This window comes from Neomonachus schauinslandi, chromosome 5, assembly GCF_002201575.2.
Source record: "Neomonachus schauinslandi chromosome 5, ASM220157v2, whole genome shotgun sequence".
Classification (NCBI taxonomy): domain Eukaryota; kingdom Metazoa; phylum Chordata; class Mammalia; order Carnivora; family Phocidae; genus Neomonachus; species Neomonachus schauinslandi.
The window spans coordinates 8,406,475-8,434,146 of record NC_058407.1 but is presented as its reverse complement, the minus strand read 5'-3'; the positions used below and the strand labels follow the sequence as shown (position 1 = coordinate 8,434,146).

At 39.6% G+C, this 27,672-nt stretch overlaps 1 protein-coding gene across 1 annotated transcript in view; it reads right to left on the bottom strand.

The window, feature by feature from the left end:
* The window catches only part of MRTFA (myocardin related transcription factor A), a 200,928-nt gene that overhangs the window by 155,663 nt on the left and 17,593 nt on the right, over window positions 1-27,672 (bottom strand). Inside the window, exon 2 of the mRNA XM_044915318.1 lies at window positions 10,707-10,768. The gene's annotated coding sequence lies outside the window, so the exon portion shown is untranslated. The remainder of the gene's footprint in view (window positions 1-10,706; window positions 10,769-27,672) is intronic.

The following is a 27,672-nucleotide window of genomic DNA, read 5'->3' as shown; positions in this document are numbered from 1 at the left end:
CACAGATTACTAAAGAAATACAACACCAATTTTCTTTAACCACCACACAATTTTAACGATTCAACTACTCCTAATTTTAGGGGTTAAGCACCATCAATGTATACTTACTTTCTGAATTTTCAGGAAAATACCTTACTCTCCCAAATGAGAAAATATGGCCTAATTCTCCTTGAAGAATACATAGTATATACTACAGCTCTGAAATATTTCTTCAGAAAACTTCCTGTCTTAAGCAATAATCTTTTTTTAATAACTGAGATAAAATAAAACTGTCTCTACCAATTCACCAAGTCTTTAGGTTCAAGTGATGGTGCTTAACCCCTAAAATTAGGAGTAGGTGAATCGTTAAAATTGTGTGGTGGTTAAAGAAAACTGGTGTTGTATTTCTTTAGTAATCTGTGTATCTCCATGATTGGTAGAAATAACATAATTGATGCCCGGCATTCCAGTGATACTTGAATATTGCTTGTACTGTTCTTTTTTTTTCAGTCTCTGAGCACTGCTATTGGCATAATTCATAATTCTTTGCATAATTCTTTGTTTTAGACTGTTATTCCTTGGTCCCTGACCACTAAATGCCAGTGGTGTATCCTCCCTCCTCCACAGTCACTGCAACAACGAAAAGTGCCCCCATACTTTTCCAAATACCCTCTGGAGATACGGTACCTCTGCCATTAAGAACCACTGAAAAAGGGCGCCTGGGTGGCTCAGTTGGTTAAGCAACTGCCTTCGGCTCAGGTCATGATCCTGGAGTCCCTGGATCGAGTTCTGCATCAGGCTCCCTGCTCGGCAGGGAGTCTGCTTCGTCCTCTGACCCTATCCCCTCTCATGTGTTCTCTCTCTCAAATAAATAAATAAAATCTTAAAAAAAAAAAAAAAGAACCACTGAAAAATTTAGCTGATACTCTCCTTAGATCAACTGTTTGTCACATAATGAATTGTGGTCTCCAATTCAGGGTAGAAATGTCAGTCAGCTATCAGTGCCTTGAATTTAACTATTTCCAAGGTAACATTAAAATCATATGGTCCAAAGTAGAGAGAATATTTGCCTTTTTTTTTTCCTAGCACAGGCAGTCCCTGAGTATTATTTTTAAGATGGTATGCAACAAATGTAAACATCCAAGAAATAAAAGGTTAACATACGGATTCTACAAGTATTCTAAGTTAAATGTTTATCTCCATTTCTCCCAAGTTTCACAAAGAAAGGATAAGACAGAATTATAGAAGAAATGTCTAAGATTATTTCCTTGAACAAAGTCTACAAGTACATTTATATGTTTATGTATACATGTCTAGTGTACAGATTTAAGGGAAAAGTCACTGAGTAATACCTGACAAGTTTTAACAGATTGAAAAGAATATATAACACTTGCTAAATACTTATGATTAGAAACAGTAGCCACTGCTTATTCAATCCTTGCAGCAAGCTTATGAGGGCATTATTATTTTCCCCATTACACAGAGGAGAATACTGAGGTACAGAGAAGTTAAATAACCTGTTCAAGATCACTTAGTGATTAAGTGGCTGAGCAAGGGTTCAAACCCAGATTAACTCCAGAGCTCTCACTAAAAGCTGTATTGTTTCAAGGCACACATAAATAGATGGGAGGAGGAGATTTTAAAAGCAAAAAGAGGGGTGCCTGGGTGGCTCAGTCGGTTGAGTGTCCGACTCTTGATTTCCGCTCAGGTCACGATCTCAGGGTCAGGGGATTAAGCCCTGCTCTGTGCTGAGCATGGAATCTGCCTAAGATTCTCTCTCTCCCTCTCCCTCTGCCTTCTCCCTCTGCCCCTCCCCCCACCTAAAAAATAAATAAATAAAAATAATAAATGGGAAAAATAAATAAAAGCAGGAAAGAATCTGTCTGAAAACTATGAAAAATATTAATACTCCACTACAGTGCAACTATGAAAAGGTTACCAGCAAAAATTCCTATGACCCAAAAAAACTAGATTTTCATCCCAAGGCTCTTCAGCAATAGTATTTAAACTCTGCACTTCAAGTTCACATTACAAAGAAGCTCAAATTAAATGAACTGTGAACTCCATTTTGTACATATCACCTTGCACATAATACTCAACTTTTAAACATTGTTATCCTGTTTAGTTTGTCACTTAGGCAGCATTTCTATTTTGATAACCACATGGTACTTCTGTACAAAAGATATAAAAAAAAAAATCAGTATTACTCTAATCAATTATATATTACAAAGGGAAAAAGGCACCTACATAATGGGCAAATCTGGCAGATAGGAATTTAACCAAATGTGAGATTTAACATCACCATTAATGAAACTACCATCGTAGACCTCCTAATATTTAGCATTAAGACAAAACATCCTGCCCACAATATTTATCCTGAAGCAACACAAGAGGAAAAAGCTACATTCAAATTGAAGGACAGTCTACAAAACAACTCATCTCTTAAAATGTCAACGTCATTAAAGACATCTCCCTTCCTAAAACCGGGCTTTAGGAACTGTTTTGGGGTAAGAGACAGGACAACTAAATGCAATGTAATTCTTTTTTTTTTTTTTTTAAGACTTTATTTATTTATTTGACAGAGAGAGAGACAGCCTGAGAGGGAACACAAGCAGGGGGAGTGGGAGAGGGAGAAGCAGGCTTCCCGCGGAGCAAGGAGCCCGAGGTGGGACTCGATCCCAGGATCCTGGGATCATGACCTGAGCCGAAGGCAAACGCTTAACCGACTGAGCCACCCAGGCGCCCAATGCAATGTAATTCTTGACTGAATTCTAGATTTCAAAGCTTTAAAGTAAGGTATAAAGGACATTATTAAAACCAAGGAAATATACAATATAGACAGTATATTAGATGATAATACGTCAATACTAAAGTTCCTGAGTGTAAAACTGTAATACAGTTTTATTATGGTTGGGTAGGAGAAATCTCCTTATTCTTTGGAAATGGATGCCGAAACATCTAGGAGTAAAGTGTCATGATGTCTGCAAGTAACCCTTAAATGTTTCAGCAAAATATAAATATGCATGTGTGTGTGAAAAGAGAACACAAAAATGTGGCAACATGTTCAAAATTGGTAAGTTTAGTCAAAAGGGTATATGGGTGACCACTGTACCATTCTTTACACTTTTCTGAAGGTTTAAATGTCATCAAAGGGCACCTGGGTGGCTCAGTTGGTTAAGCGACTGCCTTCGGCTCAGGTCATGATCCTGGAGTCCCAGGATCGAGTCCCGCATCGGGCTCCCTGCTCAGCAGAGAGCCTGCTTCTCCCTCTAACCCTCCTCCCTCTCATGCTCTCTGTCTCTCATTCTCTCTCTCGCAAATAAATAAAATCTTAAAAAAAAAAAAAAAATTAAATGTCATCAAAATAAAAGGTTGGGGCAGAAAATCATCCAAGACACAAAACTCAGGAATCTGAATCTAAGTATTACGTAAGGATTAAGGCAGAATAACAGAATCATTCTCTTTGGTGAGGCACCTGGGTGGTGCAGTCAGTTGAGCGCCCAACTCTTGGTTTCTGCTCGGGTGGTGCTCTCAGTCAGGGTCGTGAGATCTAGCACGGCGTTGGGCTCCATGCTCAGCAGGGAGTCGGCTTCAGATTCTCTCTCTCTCCCTCTGCCCCTCTGCCCTGCACTCGTGCTCGCTCTCTCCTCTCTCTAAAATAAATAAATAAATCTTAAAAAAAAAAAAGAATCATTCTCTTTGGTAAAAGAAAGAAAAGAAAAGAAAGGAGTCAAGAAGCAGAAGTCATGGAGCAGAATAGGGATTCAGACCACTGTGACTCAAACCTCTATCTTCCTGTCCTTATAACCCCAAGGACAAACATCCTATTGGCAAGAACCAAGTAAGCAACGTTCTGTGTGCAGAAACAGTGAGTATTCACTCACCCATCAATATTTATTAAATATCTATGTGTCAGACTCCATGGCAGCAGCATAGCAGTACAAGTAAGAACACAGACTCCGGACTCCAAGAGTGTGTAAGTTCAAATCCGAGCACTACCAAATCCGAGCTCTACCATTTGCTATTTGTGTACCTTTCAGCAAACTACTCAATCTCTTTGTGCTTTGATATCTTCATTTTTAAAGGGAAGATAATAACAGTACCTAATTTAAAGGGTTTTTATGAAGATTAGATGACATAACAAATGTAAAAATGCCAGGCATCTGGGTGGCTCAGCTGGCTCAGTGGGGAGTCTGCTTCTCCCTCTCCTTCTGTCTCTCTCCCGAGCTTGTGCTCTCTAATTAAATCTTAAAAAAATAAAAATTTTAAAAAAAAGCTCTTATATTATTTTTGGTTTCCTGTTTATTTGTTACTTGTTTTTATTTATTTATTTTTTTTAAGATTTTATTTATTTATCAGAGAGAGAGAGAGACAGAGGCAGGCAGAGGGAGAAGCAGGCTCCTTGCTGAGCAAGGAGCCCGATGTGGGACTCGATCCCAGGACCCTGGGATCATGACCTGAGCCGAAGGCAGAGGCTTAACCAACTGAGCCACCCAGGCGTCCCTGTTACTTGTTTTTAAAGGGAATCATTTACCTGGTTATTTCTTTGTATATATAGGTATTTGTTAATTGGAGAATTCTGCTCTGTACATGAATGTTCAGATGCTTGGTAAATAAGGTAAATGAATATTCTAGTACACCTGAACTTTTAAAAGTTTTTTTTTTTTTAAGATTTTAAGTAATCTCTACAACCAGCATGGGGCTTGAACTTATAACCCTGAGATCAAGAGTGGAATGCTCTACTGATTGAGTCAGCCAGCCGCCCCGAACTTTTAAAAGTTTTGTTGGAGGATTAGTTCTCTATTTCAGCATAGTAAACTATTCTAAAACTCAGCAGCTTAAAACAGTAATAAACATTATCTCATATAGTTTCTGTGGCTCAGGAATATGGGAGCAGCTTAACAGTGATTCTGGCTATGAGGCTGCACTCATGTTTGCGGGGGCTCTCATTATCTGAAGGCTTGACTGGGGCTGGAGAATCCATTTCTAAGCTTACTCACATGGTTGTTGGCAGCAGGTCACGATTTCTCACTGGCTATTGCTGGAGGCCTCAGTTCATTACCAGATGGACCTCTACATAGGATTGCTTGAGTGTTGTCATGACATAGCAGCTGGCTTCTCTCTAGAGCTTTCTGTCTATGAATTTGCCTGTTCTAGACTTTTCATATAAATGGAATCATACAAGATGTGCCCTTTTGTGAGTGGCTTCTTTCATTCAGCATCATGTTTTCAAAGCTCATCTATGTTGTAGCAGGTGTCAGAACTTCATTCCTTCTTAAGGATGAATAATATTTCACTGTATGGATATACCACATTTTAAAAATCCATGTAGGGCACCTGGGTGGCTCAGTTGGTTAAGCGACTGCTTTCGGCTCAGGTCATGATCCTGGAGTCCCTGGATCGAGTCCCGCATCGGGCTCCCTGCTCGGCAGGGAGTCTGCTTCTCCCTCTGACCCTCCCCCCTCTCATGTGCTCTCTCTCTCAAATAAGTAAATAAAATCTTTTTAAAAAATAAAAAAATAAAATAAAAATCCATGTAGTCAGTTAATGGACATCTGGGTTGTTTCTACTCTTTGGCTCTTATGAATAATGCTGCTATGACCATTTGTGTACAAGTTTTTGTGTGGATGCATGTTTTCGTATTTCTTAGGTATACACCTACGGGTTGAAGTCTGTATAGTTTTATCCCTCTGTATGACTTCAGTAGAATTCTAAATGGACTTGTCACCTCTTTAATTTGCCTTTCACTTTGCTATCCAAGTGATCTTTCAAACATGGAGATTTAATCACATCTTTTTTTTTTTTTGATATTTCATCACATCTTATCTCTGTTTCTGTGTTTTCAGTGGCTCCTTGTAGCTTTCAGGAAAAGTCCAAACTCAGCTTATCACACAGGCCATTTATGATCTGGCTCCCACTTTCCTTTAAGTTTTTCCTGCCACACTTTTCATTCTTATTCCCTTAACCTCAACTGATGTCATGCTTTTGCCCATTAAGGTTTTCATGCTTCTACCATTGTCTCAATGGTTTATCACTTTGAATGGGAAATAACTACTTATTCTTTAGAAATCAGCTCTGGTCCCATTTATGATAAACTTTATTACCTTTAATTGATTAATTTTAAGATTTTATTTATTTATTTGAAACAGAGAGAGAGAGTACACAAGCAGGGGAGAGGGGCAGAGGGAGACGGAGAAGCAGAAGCAGACTCCCTGCAGGGAGCCCAATGCAGGGCTAGGAGCTAGATCCAAGGACCCTGGGATCATGACCTGAGCCGAAGGTAGACACTTAACCAACTGAGCCACCCAGGTGCCCCCCTTTATTTAATTTAAATACTCCTTCTCTGTGCTCTTATAATACCATAATACTTATCATGCTGTTCTCTGGACATTGATTCTTGTTTGTTTCTTCAGGTAGACTGTAGAACCCTGAGAGAAGGAGCCATATCTATTAGACTTAATCTCTCTAGGCCTAAGAGTAACACAAAAAAGTAGCTAGTGTCTATTGGGTTGTTTAATACATAAATGCCAGGCAATATTCTAGCATTTTACATTTTTTTTAAGATTTATTTGAAAGATTGAGAGAGAGAGCACATGCAAGAGAGAGCACAAGTGGTGGAGAGGGAGAAGCAAACTCCCCGCTGAGCAAGGAGTCCGATGTGGGGTTCAATCCCAGGACCCTGAGATCACGACCTGAGCCGAAAGCAGACACTTAACTGAATGAACCACCAAGGCGCCCCAATACAAGACTTTTTATTGAAAGACCTGAACCGGGGCGCCTGGGTGGCTCAGTTGTTAAGCGTCTGCCTTCGGCTCAGGTCATGATCCCAGCGTCCTGGGATCGAGCCCCGCATCGGGCTCCCTGCTCCACGGGAAGCCTGCTTCTCCTTCTCCCACTCCCCCTGCTTGTGTTCCCTCTCTCACTGTGTCTCTCTCTGTCAAATAATCTTTAAAAAAAAAAGAAAGACCTGAACCATTATAAATTCTTTCAAGGAAAAAAAAGAACACTTCAAATAAAAGCTAAAGGCACTCTTCAAGGTTACACTTCTAAAAAGTGGTAAGAAAATGGAATAAAAGTGACAAAAGGGTAAATGTTTGACCTGCAATAAGCAACTAATATAAAAATAAGGGGGGGAAAATAAGCAATGGGAAAGCTTTGTAGGAAGAAGATTAAACCTGATGCAGAACTTAGCAAAATTTGTAGAGGACATAAAGCTAGAAAGTAGTGTTTCAAGGGATCTCTTTTTTTCAATCTAATTAATTAACACAGTGTATTATTAGTTTCAGAGCTAGAGGTCAGTAATTCCTCAGTCTTTTTTAAATTTTTTTTTTTTTTAAGATTTTATTTATTTATTTGAGAGAGAGAGTGAGAGACAGAAAGAGCACAAGAGGGGGGAGCGGGGGAGGGAGAAGCAGACTCCCTGCCGAGCAGGCAGCCCGATGCGGGACTCGATCCAGGGACTCCAGGATCATGACCTGAGCCGAAGGCAGTCGCTTAACCAACTGAGCCACCCAGGTGCCCCAGTAATTCCTCAGTCTTATATAATACCCAGTACCCATTACATCCTGTGCCCTCCTTAATGTCCATCACCCAGTTACTCCATCCTCTCATCCCCTTTCCCTCCAGCAACCCTCACTTTGTTTCCTACGATTAAGAGTCTTTTTTTTTAATTTAATTTAATTTTATTTTTATTAAGATTTTATTTATTTGACAGAGAGAGACACAGCGAGAGAGGGAACACAAGCAGGGGGAGTAGGAGAGGGAAAAGCAGGCTTCCCGCGGAGCAGGGAGCCCGAAGCGGGGCTCGATCCCAGGACCCCGGGATCATGACCTGAGCTGAAGGCAAACGCTTAACGACTGAGCCACCCAGGCGCCCCTCCTATGATTAAGAGTCTTACAAGGGATCTTTTGGGGGAGCTGGGACTGTAACACTGGAGTGTAGTAACGGTTGCACAACTCTACAAGTTTACTAAAAATCACTGACTTATACACTTCAAACAGGCAAATTTAGCAGTATATAAATTACACACCAATAAAGCTGTTTCTTAAAAAGTGGTATTTGTTTGCTGAAGCAAGAAGGGAGAATTTCATTATTAGAATTTCTCTGAAGAAAGGAAGCAGCAAAGAGAAAAAGTACAATAATTCATTCTACAGACAGGAAAATAAAAATGTCACTGGGTTACTCTCTATAAACCTTGCTTAGACCACAAAAGCTTACCATCTTAAGAGTAAAAAGACAATAGATTTAGAGAATGTGGAATCAGGGGAAGGAATACTCCAACTTAATTTCCTATCACCTAGGAGAGAAGTAACAATTTATTCTGATCCCACATTATTGCATATGCCTGAGATGTAGAGATGGTACCTCCTATCAGAGAAGAATTTCAAGAGGAAATTTAAAAGCAGAAAATCAAATCCAGAATCATCTTAAAAGAATGTATGACAACTTCTTTACCAGCAAGATGACAACAGTCAATTCCCTCAGCCAGCAAACATCCAAATAGGGGATTTTTTGTTATTTTTGGAGAAGATTAATTTGCATTGGTTGAGGGCTTTTGCAGAAGCTGTCCGAGACAGCAGCACTGTATTTTACTTACCCATGTGCAACTACAGAGATCAAGCGAAACTGCACCTATAAACAACCACAATTCACATTTGCTTTGAGCTATGAAAATATTAACCTACTCTGACCTCCCCTGCATCAACTTCAGCAAAGCCTGGGTCAAGAGTCTCAACTTCCCAAAACAGCGCAGGTGTCTCTAATTTCAGACCTGCTAGTCTCCTTTCTGCCCTTGGCTAAATTAGTAGCCAAGTCTGTTTTTATTTTCTAGATAAAAACAAGAACAAAAAATTCCACTAACTCATGTAGGTATTTTCTTTTTTTCTTCATAAAAGAAGGTTCCAGCAGACATAAATGGAGTAACATGTATCAGTATCTAATTCTCCTTCCTCTAAATGGCTACAATAAAGGTCAAAAGAGCTCAAAGCAGTAATATCCATGATGTTATACACTCAGACTTGAAAAAGTATATCGATGAACTTCATATATTTCAATAAAAGAACACAGTGTGAAAATAGCATGCCTAATAGCATTTACAGTAGCATGCCTAATCCTTAGTAGGCGTTCAGTAAATTTTAGTTGCTTTCCTTTCCATTAATTCTTACAGTATTTCCATGAAATAGTTCCTGTTTATTACTACCCCAATAAAAAGCAGGAAAACAGAAAGAAGGGAATTTTCTGACTGACCACCCAGACCAGACCCCAACATTCAGGCTTCTAGATAATAATGAAGGGGATTCATCTGCAGAAGTTAAACTTTTTTTTCTTCTTTTTAAGATTTTATTCATTTGAGACAGAGAGATAGAGAGAGAGAGAGCATGAGCAGGGGGAGAGGCAAAGGAGAGGGAGAAGCAGGCTCCCAGCCGAGCCAGGAGCCAGAGGCAGGGCTCGATCCCAGGATCCTGGGATCATGACCTGAGTCGAAGGCAGACGCTTAACCATCTGAGCCACCCAGGCACCCCAAGCAGAAGTTAAATTTTCATCAACCCTCCCTACCTCACTTCCTAGGCAGTAGTGTCAATTCCAAGGACCATGGTTCCCTTTGCTACAGAAAGTAGCTCAAGGGGGACCTGGCTGGCTTAGTTGGTAGAGCATGCAACTCTTGATCTCAGGGTCGTGAGTTCAAGCCTGACATTGGACATAAAGCTTTTTTAAAAAAAAAGGTAACTCAACTGTTTTTCCTTGTAGCAATGTATTTATGATTACTGTTCTTTCTGACTGAGAGACAAGCTGTCTCAAAAACTTTTGCTGTTCTATGTGCAGGTGCAACAAGAGTCCAAGGCTGTCATCAACCCACAGAACCCTATACACAAGTTTATAAGATTCCTGGTTGGGGGGATTGGACGGAGTAGTGTCATTATTTTTTTTTTGGCTATCAAGTTCACTCTCTGAGTGATCCAAGTTTCCTACACCAACGAGCAATGGGATCTCCACAAACCTAAGACCACAGAAAACTGTAACTACACGTGAACTAGCACTACCTTACTTTGACAGGAAATGTTCTGACAGAAATAGGTTTGCAAAGCTGTGTGAAGCTGCCATCTATAGCTTTTTGTGGGCATCTGACACAAGACAGATACAGGAACCCAAGCCGTATCTGGTATATTTTTGTTTAGCCCAGAGCTTAAGACAGGAACACAAGCATGCTGTGTCAAATCAAACTCTAGTGGTTGCAGATAGACAGATTCTGTCATCAGTAACAAAATTTTATAATTGCCATGATGGCCTGGCTACTGTCAAAACAGGCCCCTTGTTGCATTTAGTCTACCATTCACATAAGCTACTGAGTGTCAGAGTGACCAGAAGAATTAGTTAGCCTGTCAGCCATTACCCCAAGTTGGTTTACATAATGGCTCTAATACAAGAACTTCTGCCCTCCAAGGACTGGATCATGGTTTGTATAAGCATGTGTGTGAATTCATGGTTCTGTTCTATAACCACCAAAATTTTTAACTGCTTGCGCTGTTTCTTGGCATTCAATAAATTCTAACAAGATACTAGACATAGTCCACAACATTAGATAATCAATGATGACAAACCATCATGGGGCTATGAGAGTGCTTCCCTAAACAATAATCCAATCTGATCTATTCTAGTTCAGAACTTAAAATACTAACAAAACAGCTTAGGAAAGGAGCAGGAAAAAGTAAATAAACCTGGGACCTACCTTGTTTACAACTCCCACAGACAGATGAAATTCAATTCCATGCCAATCATACCCCTCGATCACTAAAACACAAACAGAAAAATAAAAGTTCATGCAATATAAGCAGTGCTTCCAGTTCCTAAAGGGCATTTGGTTTCAAAGGCATGAAGCTGTTTATCTCCTTTCTATCTTCTTCATGCCTACAACAAGGGGTGAGCTCTGTCCCTGGCAAAAAGGCCCAAATAGGTAGAGTTAAATAATAGCTAACACTTGACTGAGCACTTATTATATATGCCAGGCACTGTTCTAAGTGCTTAAAATGTACTAAGTTAATCCTCAACAACCCTGAGATAATTACTCTTATTAAGTCATTTTAAGTCTAAACCACAACTGACCTGTAGCTCTGAAAATTGCTCTTACTGGTGTTAAGAAATGGCTTTTAAATAAATGTAGGTGATCTCAACCACTGTAGCTGAGCTGTTTCGATGGTTGATATATCTACAAATGTTCCATATTCATCCATTCATTATGTGTCTCTTGAGTTCCCACAATGTGCTGAGCACTATACCAGGTGCTAAAGAGGATTCATCCTCTGTCCTTCAGAATAAACTAGCTGGGGAGATCAGGCTCGACTACAAGAAATGGTGTGCCCTTTTACGAGGTACACTCTTTTGCACAATCATTCAGTAAAAATAATAAACTTTGAGAAAAGGGGATGAAAGCTTCACATAAAAGCTGGACCTTTAAAAATAGATACATCAGCAAAGAGAGGAGAAAGGCTTTTCAGGCAAGGAAATGAGAACAAAAACATGGTGGCAGGGACAGGCACTATGTATCTGAGGTCCTTCATAATCTGATCCCAGCCAGCCACTGATCTCCCTTCCCTTCCCCATTAGCTGTACCAAACTTCTTACTTCTGGGATACACAGTCTTTGATAGTTCCACTGTTTTCCTACCGCATAAAATGCTCTTCCTTTTTCCCAGGTAGGTAACATGAACTAATCTTAGTATACAGTAGGCACTCAGTACAATATAGCCAGTTAGAAATAATTTTTATTATTAAAGATCTAATTGAAATATTTTCCTAAAGCCTTCCAATTCCCCAGAGTTAATCTACTCGCCTCCCCACCACACACACATGGCATTTGTCCATTTTTCCATTAGAGCGATAAAACATTTTATTGTCCCCAGGTTTCCCTTTTTCTTTTTCTCTTACTTTTCTGAACAGAAACCATCTTTCATACAACTCAATGTGCCCTAAGACCTAACACCGTGTCTGGCACATAACAGGTGCCCATTATATTCTTGTTGACTGAAATACCAATTGACTCAAATTTACAAAATAAATTATAAAAGGATTCCTCTAAAAGTCAGTTCCTTTAGTACATTTAAGTGATTTAGTTTGTCAAAATCTAATGCACTTTTACATTTTCATGAATACATCTGCCACATAATTATGCCAACAATTCAGGTACAAAAAGTCAAAGTGGATTCACTAAAAACTACCAAGCTCACTAGTTTTTGCTTGACAACAAAATGAAGTCCTCATTCATGCCAAATGAAACAGAAGAAATTAACTGAATTGATAATTTAGATATTGTGGCTGGAGACCATACTCACTGAAATAGTGCCACAGCTTCGTATGCCGTCTGTATGTTTAAATAGGTATTTATATTGGCTTTAGTCATGGATCGTAGAGGTTACAAATTTAGAAGTCCAATCATAAATCCAAGATTTATTTATAGAAACTTTCCATATGGTAGGAGTTTAAGAAGTAAAACAGCAGCGTTTTTGCCTGCCGAAAGCAGAGGGTAGCAGAGCGCCAAAGGAATAAACCCTCTCCTGACTCTGCTCTTGGCACTGTTTAAAGCAAAGGAAGAAATGTGCAGGGCAAGCAAGAGCCTTACTGAAAATCAGTCACCCAGGGCAACGGGCATTTTGAATGTCTGTGCTATTTAAGGCTTAAATATTAATTTTATACATGCCCATGTTCATTTAAAGCACAACTTGTGGCTTGGAACTTTAAAAATGCTCTAATGTGCTAGTTTGTCCACATATTAATGGAGTCAGCCAGGTTTTAACATGCCAAGCTTAAAATACTCTCTAAATCATTATGCAAAGGTATGAACTCAATCCTTTATTCTCAGGAAAAGGCACTTAGGGGAGAAAGACTAAAGCAGTAGTATTTCAAGGGAAGCCACACCAGAAAAAGCCAACTCCTACAGAGTGATGAGTTATCTTTTAAAAGTAGATGAATAGAAAGAAGATAAAAGATAATGACAAATTACTTAACAATTATTAATATCAAAATGAGATCCAGGATTTTTATTTTTTTATTTATTTATTTATTTATTTATTTTGAGAGAGAGAGAATGAGAGACAGAGAGCATGAGAGGGAGGAGGGTCAGAGGGAGAGGCAGACTCCCTGCCAAGCAGGGAGCCCGATGCGGGACTCGATCCCGGGACTCCAGGATCATGACCTGAGCCGAAGGCAGTCGCTTAACCAACTGAGCCACCCAGGTACCCGAGATCCAGGATTTTTAGTTCAATGTTGTCAGAGAATGTATTTTGAAACTGATTTCTACACAAGACCATCTTATAAAAAGGTTGTTTTAGTCATCCACTGACTAAGCCCCTTTAGAATCCAAGTCTTATGTTACATTGAAATGAGTTATATTTTTATGTGAACAGTATTGTAAGCAAAGTTCTTCTAATCTTTTATATTACTGGCTTTAGAGAAATGCCAATAAAACCTAGAATGACTAAAACTTTATAACTAAACCTTGGAAGTTTACACATCCAATCCCTTCATTCTCAGTTGAGAAACCAGAGTAGAAGACGTTCAGTGACTTGGTAACAGAAACACTTGGGCCAGAATCGGATTACTAGTGCAGTGTATTTATCCTACTACATACTACGGAACATACTGCTTTATTAAAACAGAAAATGTTTTGGAAATAACAACAGAAGAAAAATTTAAATACCTACACTCTTTCCCTAACTTTGGAAAAGAATTTAAAAATTAGATGTGTGTGCCCTAAAGTTTTGGGAAGGCTGTTCCTTAAAAATTTAGGCATTAAAAAATTCTAACAGTTATTTTCAAGGCTTATGACTCAAAACATGCTCACAGAGAATCTCTACTGGAAGCGCAGCTTTTAAAAGTTTCCCTTACAGGGCGCCTGGGTGGCTCAGTTGGTTGGGCGACTGCCTTCGGCTCAGGTCATGATCCTGGAGTCCCTGGATCGAGTCCCGCATCGGGCTCCCTGCTCAGCGGGGAGCCTGCTTCTCCCTCTGACCCTCCCCCCTCTCATGTGCTCTCTCTCTCTCTCATTCTGTTTCAAATAAATAAATAAAATCTTTAAAAGTTTCCCTTACATTCCAAAGGAAATGAGAATAATTTTTACAATCTAAGTAAGATGACATTGTCCTCATCTTCTAAAATATAAACTTCACACACACAAAAATAAGCAATTGCACAGAATTCAGGGTCTTCTTTCAAACAAGCAGTTCATCTGAAAGAATGCTACTGTCTCATTCGGGGAGAAAAAGATGCAAAGAATAAAAGGAAAGTAATTAAAAAATGGTATGAAAGGGAAAAAAAGGAAAAGGAGGAAAGAGGAAAGACAATCAATACAAAGGTTTGATTCCGAGATCAAAAACGGAAGAGAAAAAACAATTCCTAATTAAATGAATGACCTGCAGTTTTTAAGCAGTCAGCCTTAACAAGGTGTGGTCACATACCTCCTACCTCCTCGAACTGAACACCTATGAGAAAAACCTTAATCTCATTCTGTCTGATGCCCCTACTTTTTCTTCCACTTCCAAAGAGCAGTAAGTGTACTGGGCCTCCTGGAGAAAGTGGAGGAGTCAGAAAGGTCAGCCCATGTAACCCCTCAGAGTCTTGGTACTGGGTGGACCTAGGAGAGAGTCAAGAAAGGCTCAGTGGGGAGCCTGCTTCTCCCTCTGCCTGCCACTCCTCCTGCTTGTGCACGTTCTCTCACTCTCTGACAAATAAATAAATAAAATCTTAAAAAAAAAAAAAGAATGTCCTTTTTAAGGCTAAATAAATTCTATTGTATGTACATTACCACATTTCGTTATCCATTCATCAGTGGAGGGCCATTTAGGTTGTTTCCACCTTTTGGCTATTGTGAATAATGCTGCTGTGAACACTAGTGTACAAGGACCTGTTTAAGTCCCCTCTTTCAATTATTTTGGGCATTACTTAGGAGTAGAATTGCTGGATCCTATGGCAATTTTATGTTTAACTTTTTTTTTTTTAAAGATTTTATTTATTTATTTGAGACAGAATGAGAGAGAGAGAGAGAGCTCATGAGAGGGGGGAGGGTCAGAGGGAGAAGCAGGCTCCCCGCCAAGCAGGGAGCCCGATGCGGGACTCGATCCCAGGACTCCGGGATCATGACCTGAGCCGAAGGCAGACGCTTAACCGACTGAGCCACCCAGGCGCCCTATGTTTAACTTTTTGAAGAACCACAAAATTGCTTTCCACAGTGGCTGTACCATTGCATAATCTCACCAGTGATACACAAGAGTTCCAGTTTCTCCTCATAGTTTTTTTGGTAATAGCTATCCTAACAAGTGTCAAGGGTATCAAAGGAAAGCGTCCTTCTGCTTATGGCTTTAAAGCATTTTCTATCTGAAGGTGTTCCTATGGCACTAGCCCATCTCCACTCCCCAAAGATGTGTCTTACCTTCTGGCTCTCCATCATGGTCCTCAAGAGTCTACCACTCATTCACTGCACTAGTCACTTCAAATCTTGTCCACTAGGACTACCACTATACTCTACTCTGCTTTCTCTGCTTTCCTTGCATACCTTTCACCTATGCTTCTCAAAAAATGTTGATCTATTTATAACCAGACACTGCCAGTTTCATCAACACACTCCTTCAACTTCTGGAAGAATCAACTACTCCCAGCACTTTTGGCACTTCAAGTCTTCTCAGGAATTGTTAACAATGCTCAAAAATTCTTTCTTGACTATCTAAGGCACTTGCTTTTCTTTTCCTTGGTTTTGGGTTCAGCACTCTTTTGGATGCTTGAAAATGACAGACAGGTTTATAGATAACCAAAGTTTTGTCTAAGTCTACCTGCATTTAAGCAGAACTTATAGATAAATAAAATGAATACATTAAACTCACTCTCAAGGAATAAAAAAGGAAGCATACAGATCTTAAAATATAATGAACGTTTAGGTGAAAAAAGGTAGATCACAATAAAGGGAATCAGAAGTGTTTGAGGCAAAGGAGTTAAATGTTTACATAAGATGATTAGGGTAGGCCTCATGAGAAAGTGACCGAAGCAAGATTTGACAGTGATGAGAGTTAGCCATTCAGATATCTAGAGGAAGAGCACTCGGAACAGCCAATACAAAGGCCCTAAGGCAGAAGCAGGACTGTCCTGTTCAAGGAACAGCAAGAATGTGGCTGCAGCAGAGTGAACAAGGGGGATTCGGTAGGTAAGGTCAGAAAGGTTAATAGAAGACCAGATAAGATAAGGCCTTATGGTTAATTCCTCAAGAGTGGAATGGAGAGCCACTGCAGGGCTTCTGAACAGAGGAGTGACGCCCTGAACAGAGGAGTGACATGATCTCACGCAGGTATAATGAGAATGATTCAGGCTGCTGTGCTGAAAATAAAGGAAAGAGTAGAAGATGGGAAATCAGTTAGGAAATGCTACAATAATCCGGGCAAGAGAGGACAGTGGCTTAGACCACAGTGGTAGCAAGAGTGACGGTGAGAAGTCATTGATTTGGATACATTTTGAACACAGGTCCTGTAAGTTTTCCTGGCAGACTGCATATGGGGTATAAGAGAAATATAAGGTCCAAAGTTTTGACCAGAACAACTAAAAGAGTAGAGGTGCCATAAAATAAGACAGGGAAAGCCGCTGGTGGGAAAAAAGCTTAGAGGAGGAAAATGAATTTAAATGTTTTGTATATGTTGAGTTTGAGACAGCTTCCAACTTTCTAACAAATAAATATAGTCAGGTTGATGAAATAATGGTTTTTAACATTTCTCTTTTACTATCCTGTATTAGATAATAAACCACAGGTTTAATTTAGTGTAGATTCTACAGTTTTACAACAATTTCAACAGTTACCACATACATGAAAAAAGAAATAGTATGGTGCTGATTAATTCCCAATGACTGACCACATCCTTTAAAGCTTGAAGATCAAGACTGAAATCCACTCCACCTCACAGTCATAGATATGGGGTCAAATCTCAGTAAATGAGGAAGAATAACAAAAGAGAATGAGCTCCTAGCATCTGTTATCAACACTGAATTCTTCATCCTGACTGCAATTGGAAGATTCCAGTGATCCTAACATATCAACTACAGTATGACATAGTCCTCTTATTCTAAACACAAATTTTTCTCTCCCTCTGTTCTCTGGACGGTCCCAAAAGAAGAAAATGGCTAAGAGTCAGAGAACAAACACCATTTAGGAAGAAAAACAATTCAGAGAGGAGCCTACATCAGAACAGCACTATTCCCATATTCTTCTGGTCCAGGCCATTGGAGAAATCACAAAATCATACCAACTCAAGGCTGGAAAGGGATCATGATGTGTCAACAAATATTTTCCAAGTGACCATGTGCTAGATGCTAAGGATACACAGATGATTAGGGCAAAATCCCTATTCAAGGCACTGTGTACTAAGTACTTTAATAAAGGAATTAACTAACAGTTATGGGAGTATAAAGGCAGGAGTAAAAGAGTGGATTTTCAAAATAAATTGCCAAGAATTAACTTGGGATGATCACCACATCCACCATCTCCTACCGAAAGACTCACGTGGTGATTGAAGCTAAGGAGGAAGCAAGGCTGCAGCCCTAACAGGGCTGGGACTCGCAGCCTCTTAGAATCAGTCTTGTTCTCTTACATGACTGGTTAAAGAAAATATTAAAGGTGCTTATGATCTTTTCCATCCCTGCTTCATTTCTTATCCACAAAAAACTGGGATCATGAGAAAACACTGTTCTAGTCCAACCATTCACTCAGTGCCAATCTTCAAATTTCACAAGATAGTATTTAATCCTTTAAAATATTTGCTAAAAGAAAAGAGTGCCTCTCTTCCCTTCCCAAAGGAAATGTCTTTTAACCTAGGCTATTTACAGAGGTCTAGGCCACAATTTTAACTTCTAGAATAAAACTAACCATAACCACTTCTAATGTAACTTTTCCTCTGGCCCAAGTTCTAAACCCTCAACCTTCCAAGGCTTAGGAGTCTTTCTAGCTCTGAGTCTTCTGACACCCTTACTTTTCATTTTACTGCCAATTGTGACTCTCAGGAATTCACTCACAAAGAACTACAGGAATTTATCCTATTAATCCACAAACCATATTTCATTTTCATTTTCCAGACAAAATCTCAAAGGCCTGTAATGCACAATGTCAGAAAGTATCATCTGTCTTTATACATCTCCAAAATTATCTCTGACATAGGAGCTTTACTTATTGGTAACCTCTCTCTACCCAAATAGAAACAACCATGATAACATATTCTAACAAACTGCTGCTATCTCAGCAATTACAATGGAGTGTATGCTTTCAATAGTGAGTCAAGCCTTGGGAGTGGTTTAACACATGGAAATTCACCAGCTGGCATCTACAATTAGATTCAAGGAGACAAATGGAATTTTTTTAACAGGTTTTTCCAAGAGTTAACTAGTTCTTAAATTGATTATACCCTTCTGAAGTATTTACAGATGAAATGATATCATGTCTGGGATTTGTTTTAAAATATTGAGGAGGCAGGGGGAGCAAGGTTAAACAAGAATGGTCACATGCTGTGTTGTTTTGTTTTGTTTTTTAAGATTTTATTTATTTGACAGAGACACAGCAAGAGAGGGAACACAAGCAGGGGGAGTGGGAGAAAGAAAAGCAGGCTTCCTGCTGAGCAGGGAGCCCGATGTGGGGCTTTGCTTGATCCCAGGACCCTGGGATCATGACCTGAGCTGAAGGCAGACGCTTAACGACTGAGCCACCCAGGCACCCCAAGAATGGTCATATGTTGATAACTGTTGGAGCTGGGTGATAGGGACACGGTGGTGGTTCATTTTATTATTCTCTTTATTTTTATATGTGTTTGAAATTTTCCAAAATAAAGATCTTTTAAAAATTTATGTCGGGGCGCCTGGGCGGCTCAGTCATTAAGCGTCTGCCTTTGGCTCGGGTCATGATCCCAGGGTCCTGGGATCGAGCCCCACATCAGGCTCCCTGCTCTGCCGGAAGCCTGCTTCTTCCTCTCCCCTCCCCCTGCTTGTGTTCCCTCTCTCGCTTTGTCTTTCTCTGTCAAATAAATAAAATCTTTAAAAAATAAAATAAAAATAAAAACTTATGTCATGATACTTAACTTGAAAAACAAAGAACAAAGTAATTCTTGGGACCAATGAGCTCCATAACCTACAAGTGTAAAAACTGTTCTTTTCTTAAGAAACACTTCAATTTTAATACTTATTTCTCACTGAACCAGTATTTACTGAGCACAACTACTATGTGCCAGACACCAATCTGAGGGCTGAGGATACAATGATAAACTAAATTCTCTCTCCCTCAGGGAATCTAGTAGGGAGTCTATTGTTATAAAAGGCAAGCACATGGTGTCATAGACCAAACAACAGGGAGACCTAATCCAACCCTAGCCAATCATGAAAAGCTTCCCAGGCACCATCTAAGTTAATTCTGAAAGATACAACCCAAAGAAACAAACTATTTGGGGCACCTGGCTGGCTCAGTCAGTGGAGCATGATCTTGGTGTTGTGAGTTCAAGCCCTGCGTTGGGTGTAGACATTACTTAAAAAAAAAAAAAAAAAAAAACCACACACACACAACCAAATCACTTTTTTTGCCCAATCATTTTTTTTTGCCCAGGTTGACCTTTATCATTTTATAGACCGTCAGATCAACAAGTAAATGCCTGTTCTTTTATGAACTAAAGAATCTCTCTATAAAGCAGAAGTTATCAAATAAGTAATTCACCCAACAAATATTTATTAAATACCCAGCATGTGTCAGCATGTGCTAAATAAAAAGGATAAAACATGGTCTCTACCCTCATAAGGTTTATAATCTTGGAGCATAGGAAGACAAAAACAAGCCATCAAACAGAAAACTACAGTTGGACCTTGAACAATATGGGTTTGAACTGCACAGGTCCCTTGTACAGACTTTTTAAAATAAATACAGTACTGTAAACATATTTTCTCTTCCTTATGATTTTCTTAATAACATTTTCTTCTCTCTGGTTTACTTTATTATATAAGTACAGCAGTTAAAACACACATAAAGTATGTGTTACTGGTAAGGCTATATGTTATCAGTAAGGTTTCTGGTCAACAGGCTATTAAGTTTGGGGAGAGTTAAAACTTACATACGGATTACAACTGCACAGGACTCAGTGCCACTAAGCCACCGGTTGTTCAAGGGTCAACTATAATTATAAATTTCTCTAAGTTAAAAAGGAAACAAAGGAGGGGCTTTGTGGGCAGAAAGTATTTTTTAGATACGGTGGTAAAGAAAGTTGAAAGAACTAAAGTAAAACCAGCTGATGATAATGGAACTGACTGAAGGGAAAAGGGATATCAAAGAAGTGATGAGAGCAGTATAGATAAAGCAGGCATACAATGTAGGTCATGGGAAGAAATCTGGATTTCATTCTAAATGCAACAGGAAACCACGGAGGGAAGGGTTCTAGGCAGAGAAGTGATGTGATTCAGCTTGTTTTTGTTTTGTTTTGCTTTAAAGATTTGAGAGAGAGAGTGAGAAAGAGATCACGAGCAAGGGGGAGGGGTAGAGAAGCAGACTCCCCACTGAGCAGGGAGTCCAACGAAGGACTCGATCCCAGGACCCCTGGATCATGACCCGAGCCAAAGGCAGCCGTTAACCAACTGAGCCACCCAGGTGCCCTCAGCTTATGTTTTTAAGATCATTCCTGCCACTTTGAGGAGAAGGGATTGAAAAAGAATAATAATTTTTACCAAGAACTGTAGATGAGTAAAACCAAAACACCAAAATTTTGGCCAGTGGAAATCATCTCTGCAACTCCAATACCAACCTAAAATCTTTTAGATTGCTATTCAGTCCAAGCTTCACCTACAGGTTTGGGGTTTCTTTTTGTTTTGGTTTTTTTTAATGCTTACAACTAATGGGTCATGACTTCTGAGATCTCTGGAAAACAGAAACAAGCCCAGATGCCTGGGGGTTAGCATTCTTCTCATTCTCCAATTGCCAGAGTCAGATTAATTTTCATTTACTCATCTCCGATTCCACAATTAGCTTCTTGACTGAAAGGGAATAGGGACTTCCTCCAGTGTTTCAGGCAAAAATAAGCTTTACCAAACATCTGATAAGGAATGTATGTAATTGCACAACCTTTCTTCTCACTGCCAACTATGTTCCAGGTAGGATGAACTCCACTATGAAAACAATTCTAATTTTCCTATCCAAATTTGCCAGATCTTAGAAATCCACCTGAAGCAAATCCACTTAATTCTGCTTTAAAAAAAGTTTTCTCATTCCAAAGTCTGAACAAGAATACATTGCTAATAGCATTTGCAATTGATAAGAAAAATAAATTCCATTGTCATTCCCTGGGGCATGTGACTAACAATCTTAATAAAAGCACTAACAAACTGAGTCATGCACCAAGATTTTTTTTTTAAGATTTTTTTTTTTAAGATTTTATTTATTTATTTGACAGAGAGAGACACAGCGAGAGAGGGAACACAAGCAGGGGGAGAGGGAGAAGGAGAAGCAGGCTCCCCGCAGAGCAGGGAGCCCGATGTGGGACTCGATCCCAGGACCCTGGGATCATGACCTGAGCCGAAGGCAGCTGCTTAACGACTGAGCCACCCAGGCGCCCGCGCCAAGATATTTTATTCAGTTATTTAAACGTCAGAATGGAAGAAGTGAGAGCCAGTACCAACATCTGTAGAATACCCACAAGATTTCTTCACATGATTTCACTCGATCTTGATAACATCCCTACAAGGTAAGTATATCCCCATTTTGTTGATGACACAGGCCCAGAGAAGTCGACAGTAGCACCACGTCACCCAATGTTAAGTGGCTTCCAATGGCCCATACTCTCTCCATTAAACAAATGTTTAAATAAAGATCTAAATTATAGAAATTCTACATGACCAATGTACTAATAGATAAAATAAGTTTATATACGTATGTGTATGTGTTTCATTTGGAGGCCTATCATCAACTGTAATATCTTTCAGTGGGGAAAGCATGTAGGATTCCTACTTGGAGACAGACCACTAGAAAACACCTCTGAAGAGAACGGGAGTTTGTGGCAAGCTATCACAGTTATTTGCTATTTTTTTTTTTAATTTTATTTTTAAGTAATCTCTTTTTTTTTAAGGTATTTATTGATTTATTTGACAGGGAGAGAGCAAGCACAAGCAGGAGGAGGGACAGAGGGAGAAGCAGGCTCCCCGCTGAGCAGGGAGCCCGGTGCGGCTGGATCCCAGGACCCTGAGATCATGACCTAAGCCAAAGGCAGCCGCTTAACAATTGAGCCACCCAGGCACCCCAAGATTTTATTTTTAAGTAATCTCTACGCCCAACATGGGGCTCAAACGCACAACCCTGAGATCAAAAGTCACATGCTCTTCCAACCAAGCCAGCCAGGCGCCCCAAGTTATTTGCTCTTAATTAAGCCAAAGGAGCTCCTTCTTAAAGGCAGCATATACTTTCTTAGGGCTGCAGTGACTGCAATGAGTCCCTAACAAAAGCTATAGGGAGACTCATGCACAATGACCATTCCCAAGTCCAGGAAAGTCTGTAAGTGATTTAGGGTTGGTGACAATGAGTAACATGTACATACAAAAACAACCATTCTATCAACAAAATCAAAGACAGCATAAATGAAAGTACCTAACAGTGGCTAGCAAACAGATACTTAATAAAAACTAATTTCTCCTCACTCTCTGCTCTAAGTTGTTTGTACAAAAAATAATAATATTAACTATGCTGGATGGAGCCATAACATCTTACCTAGCTGGGCAAACTGGTGAAATGTTCTTTCTCTCAAACCCAGACAGAGTTTGCCTATCTAGTCCCACATTTGCTAAGAGCAGAGACACAACCAGCAAAATCTCAGAAGTCGGAAGTCTTACCAATTATTTTATTTCCTCCATCAATCAGCAGCACAGCAAACGGACAGAAAGGTATCTTCAAAGTCTCTCCAACAAGTGAGTACAACACAACTCAGCAAAACCACCAAACTACCATTGCAATCTACATTAGAATCTGCATTTCTCCACTTCTATGCCCATTGAGTGGTCATACACAACCTGGCATATTAAATCATTACTAAACACCTTTCACTAAAACAACTATTCTTTCACTAAAGCAACTTATTTTTCAACTATTTCAATGATTAAATTTTTGAAATGAAATGATCTTTTCTTTAAAAAAAAATTATTTTAGGGGTGCCTGGTGGCTCAGTTGTTAAGCAGCTGCCTTCGGCTCAGGTCATGATCCCAGAGTCCTGGGACTGAGCCCCACATCAGGCTCTCTGCTTGGTGGGAAGCCTGCTTCTCCCTCTCCCTCTCCCCCTGCTTGTATTCCCTCTCTCGCTCTCTCTCTCTCTCTCTGTCAAATAAATAAATAAAATCTTTAAAAAAAAAAAATTATTTTACGGTTGCCTGGGTGGCTCAGTCAGTTAAGCGTCTGCCTCTTGATTTTAGCTCAGGTCATGATCACAGCAGGGTCATGAGATCGAGTCCCGCTTTGGGCTCTGCACGGGGCATGGAGCCTGCTTAGGATTCTCTGCCTCTCCCTCTGCCCCTTCCCCCCTCTAAAAAAAATTTTTTTTAAGTTATTTTAAGTTAATTCTATCATTTAGACACTTCTGAGATTCAGACTCTGGGATTAACGATCTACTGTAATTAAGGTTGAGATACTATAAAGTGGTAGTGATTGCTGGAGTGAATACAGTCACAACAGTAAGGATCAAATGAAAATTACGGCAGGGCCCTTAAGGGTCATCTAACGTAATGCTCTTATTTTACAGAGAAAAAAAACTCAGGCCAGAGAGATTAGACAACTTGTTCCAATATTATATAACTTATTAGTGACAGAATGAGGATCTTTAAACCCCAAGCCCACTGATGCCCTGCTGGCCAGCTGACCTCTCTCTAATAATATTAGCTACCACTCATCAGATAATTACAATGTGCCAGGTGCTATACTAAGGGTTTTACATGTGTGATCTCATTTAATCTCACCACAATCCTATGAGGAAGGCATTATCAAGCCTATTTTATACACGAGAAAATCAGAATTCAAATCCAAGTCTGCCTGATGCCAAGTCTTTGGTTTTAACCATTACACTATGTCTACATTCCATTCATTCACTCTCATTCATTCATTCATCAAATACTAAGGAAGTGTAACATGTCAGATATTATCTCAGCCCAAGGGGTACTAGTGATGAAACTGGACAAGGTCCTTGCCATTATGGAGTTTATAGTAACAAGTAAAAATAATCATAATAATAAGCCGTTCAGGCATGACTGATAATTGGTGTGGGGAAAAACAGTCATGTGATAATATCAACAAAGACAACACTATGCTACCCATCATACATGAAATCACTAAACATGTACAAGACTACCACCTCACACCCATTATGATGTCTACTATCAAACAACAACAACAACAATAACAAAAAACACCCATACACAAAATAACCAGGATTGGTAAGGATGTGGAGAAGTTGGAACCTTTGTGCACTGCTGACAGGAATGTAAAATGAAAGTACATTTAATCTTGGGATAGTGAAAATGACTAAAGAAGATTCTGAACTCACTGAAGATAAGAGGTATTTGAAACAGGATATTCTGAATGGCAGATAAACGAATGTCCTTTAGTTTGATATTAATTCTAGCTTGGGCTTAAAAAGAAACAGTTCTGACAGAGAAATCAGAGAAATCTGTCAATGAGGACAATAGATTCTTTCGAATTAAAATAAACTACCAAGATCACACACATATGCAATTCCAATATCCACTTTTTTCCCCACTCCTACGTTCTTGTTAAATTTCTCTCAGTCCCTCTGACGTCTCAGCACAGAGACATACTCTGACTACTGCACAGGTAAAGGCAGTTCATTAAGCTCTCTTACTGGACTCAGATTGCTTCTATGGGAACTGCCTCCTCTTAAGTTTCTGGGCTATTATCAGATAGAAGCAACTCTTAATCTCCCTGGCTTCCTTTTCAGGGGAATGTGCCAAGGAAAAATGAAGGAGAAAAGACCTCGGTCCACAGTTATCTAAAGTACTATACTTTCATCCATTACAGACTCTGTACTGCATGTTATTCAGCTTCATGCTAGAATTTACCATCAATCTTCATTTACTCAACTCACTTGGTACAACTCTTACAATAGATACATGGAGGAAAAAAAAGTTATCAGTTAGGAGCAGCTACTATCCCTCAATGAACTATGATATTAACAGGAAGAAAAGGTCTTTAAAAAAAAGAAATGTGACAATGAAAAAAGAAAAATTGGAAAAGAGCACTATAGGGAGAGGAAAATCTGAAAACAAGTTCGAGGTCAGATGACATTATATTAATCAAGAAGAGTTGTTTTGCAAAGGAGGTAAGCCTGAGGCTAACTTTAAAAAATGGGCAAAGATGGGGGCTCCTGGCTGGCTCAGTTGAAGAGCACACAACTCTTCATCTCAGGGTTGTGAGTTTGAGGTCCACACTGGGTGCAGAGATTACTTAAATAAACTTAAAAAAAAAAATTCCAAACACCATTAAAAAAAAAAATGCGCAACGACACAGTTCGGAGAATTAGGAGGAAGAAAGCTGTTCAGAGAATTCAGGGCAGCCTGATCAGAGTCAAGAAAGTAATAATTATCAGGACAGAATTATGACCAGTGTTTTTAAAGTTCTGATTGAAAAAACATGTAATAATTCTGCTTGGTGACCTGTAAAAGTCTACATAATCAAGTTTGATGAAGACAGCATACAACTACAGACTAACTGAAGACCAAGAAACAGTGTGGTTCTAGCAACCAAATTAAGTTAGGTCACTCATCCCTCACAGACTCTAAATCAGAAAGGAAGAAATCTGCCATTTCTATAGCTATACCAGAATGATATTCTGAAATGTTTTCCTTCCTCTCATTTGAAAAGTTATAATGAACAGAGTCTATTATTAAGCCCATGCTATTTTCCACAGATAGCAGTGTAAATGTACCAGACAAAGAAATGGTAGCTGAAACAGATTCTAAGCAAGAAGAGCTTATCCAGCCTTTGTTTTTTAAACTGAATGTTAATTTCACATATATAATCAAGGGACATTTGTGTAATTCTTCAGAGTTAGCAATTACTTTATTTAGGCAGGGTTTTACATGTGGTAGATGCTCAGTAACTATTTGAATGAGTGAATAACCTCATTTGTACTCAAGGTACTACTGCCAGGAGAAGCCAAATTAACTCTATAAAATGACTGAAGCTGGAAAACCGCAGGAGGATGAAGAATGGGGTATTTTCTTACAGTGGTGCTGCAATTATTCGTCCACCCACTCATTCAACAGAAATCTGAAGACCTATTATGGGCCAGGCATTTTTGTACTGTGCACATGTGTTGGGGGGTACATAGATCAGCTGTTAGATACTGGCTGACCTCAGCCAAATTTGGCATACAAACACCTTGTGTTTAGTCCACAGAATGTTGACCAACAGTATTTTTTTTAAATCAACTTTGATGTATACTCTACTTACAATAAAATGCACCCATTTTAAGTGTACAGTTCAATGAGTTCTGACAAATGCACAATCTTGTGTAATCACCACTCCCAATCAAGAAAAAAACATTCCTATCACTCATGTCTTTTTGTAGTCAATCTCCCCCCCCCACCCACTCCACTCCAGCCATAAGCAACCACTGATCTAATTTCTATTACTATAAATTAGTTTTGCCTATTCTAGAACCTCAATGTAAATGAAACCAATATATGGGGCGCCTGGGTGGCTCAGTCATTTAGTGTCTGCCTTCGGCTCAGGTCATGATCCCAGGGTCCTGGGATCGAGCCCTGCATCAGGCTCCCTGCTCGGCGGGAAGCCTGCTTTTCCCTCTCCCGCTCCCCCTGCTTGTGTTCCCTCTCTCGCTGTGTCTCTCTCTGTCTAAATAAATAAAATGTTGGGCGCCTGGGTGGCTCAGTTGGTTAAGCGACTGCCTTCGGCTCAGGTCATGATCCTGGAGTCCCTGGATCGAGTCCCGCATCGGGCTCCCTGCTCGGCAGGGAGTCTGCTTTGCCCTCTGACCCTATCCCCTCTCATGTGTTCTCTCTCATTCTCTCTCTCTCAAAATAAATAAATAAAATCTTTAAAATAAATAAATAAAATGTTAAACAAATAAATAAATAAATAAATGAAATAAATGAAACCAATATGGAGCGCCTGAGGCATAGTCGGTTGAGCATCCGACTCTTGGTTTCCGCCTGGGGCATGATCTCGGGGTCATGGGATCAAGCCCCACTTCGGGTTCCACGCTCAGCATGGAGTCTGCTTGGGATTCTCTCTCCCTCTCCCTCTGCTCCTTCTGCTCATGCTCTAATAGATAAATAAATCTTTAAAAAATTTATTTAGGGCGCCTGGGTGGCTCAGTTGGTTAAGCGACTGCCTTCGGCTCGGGTCATGATCCTGGAGTCCTGGGATCGAGTCCCGCATCAGGCTCCCTGCTCGGCAGGGAGTCTGCTTCTCCCTCTGGCCCTCCCCCCTCTCATGTGCTCTCTCTCATTCTCTCTCTCTCAAATAAATAAATAAAATCTTTAAAAAAAAAAAATAAATAAAAATAAAAAATTTATTTAAAAAATGAAACTGATATAAATCAGTGTTTCTCACTTCTCTCACTCAACATACTTTTTGAGATTCATTCACATTGCTGTATCTGTAATTCACTGTTTAATCCAGTTTGCCTACCTATTCAC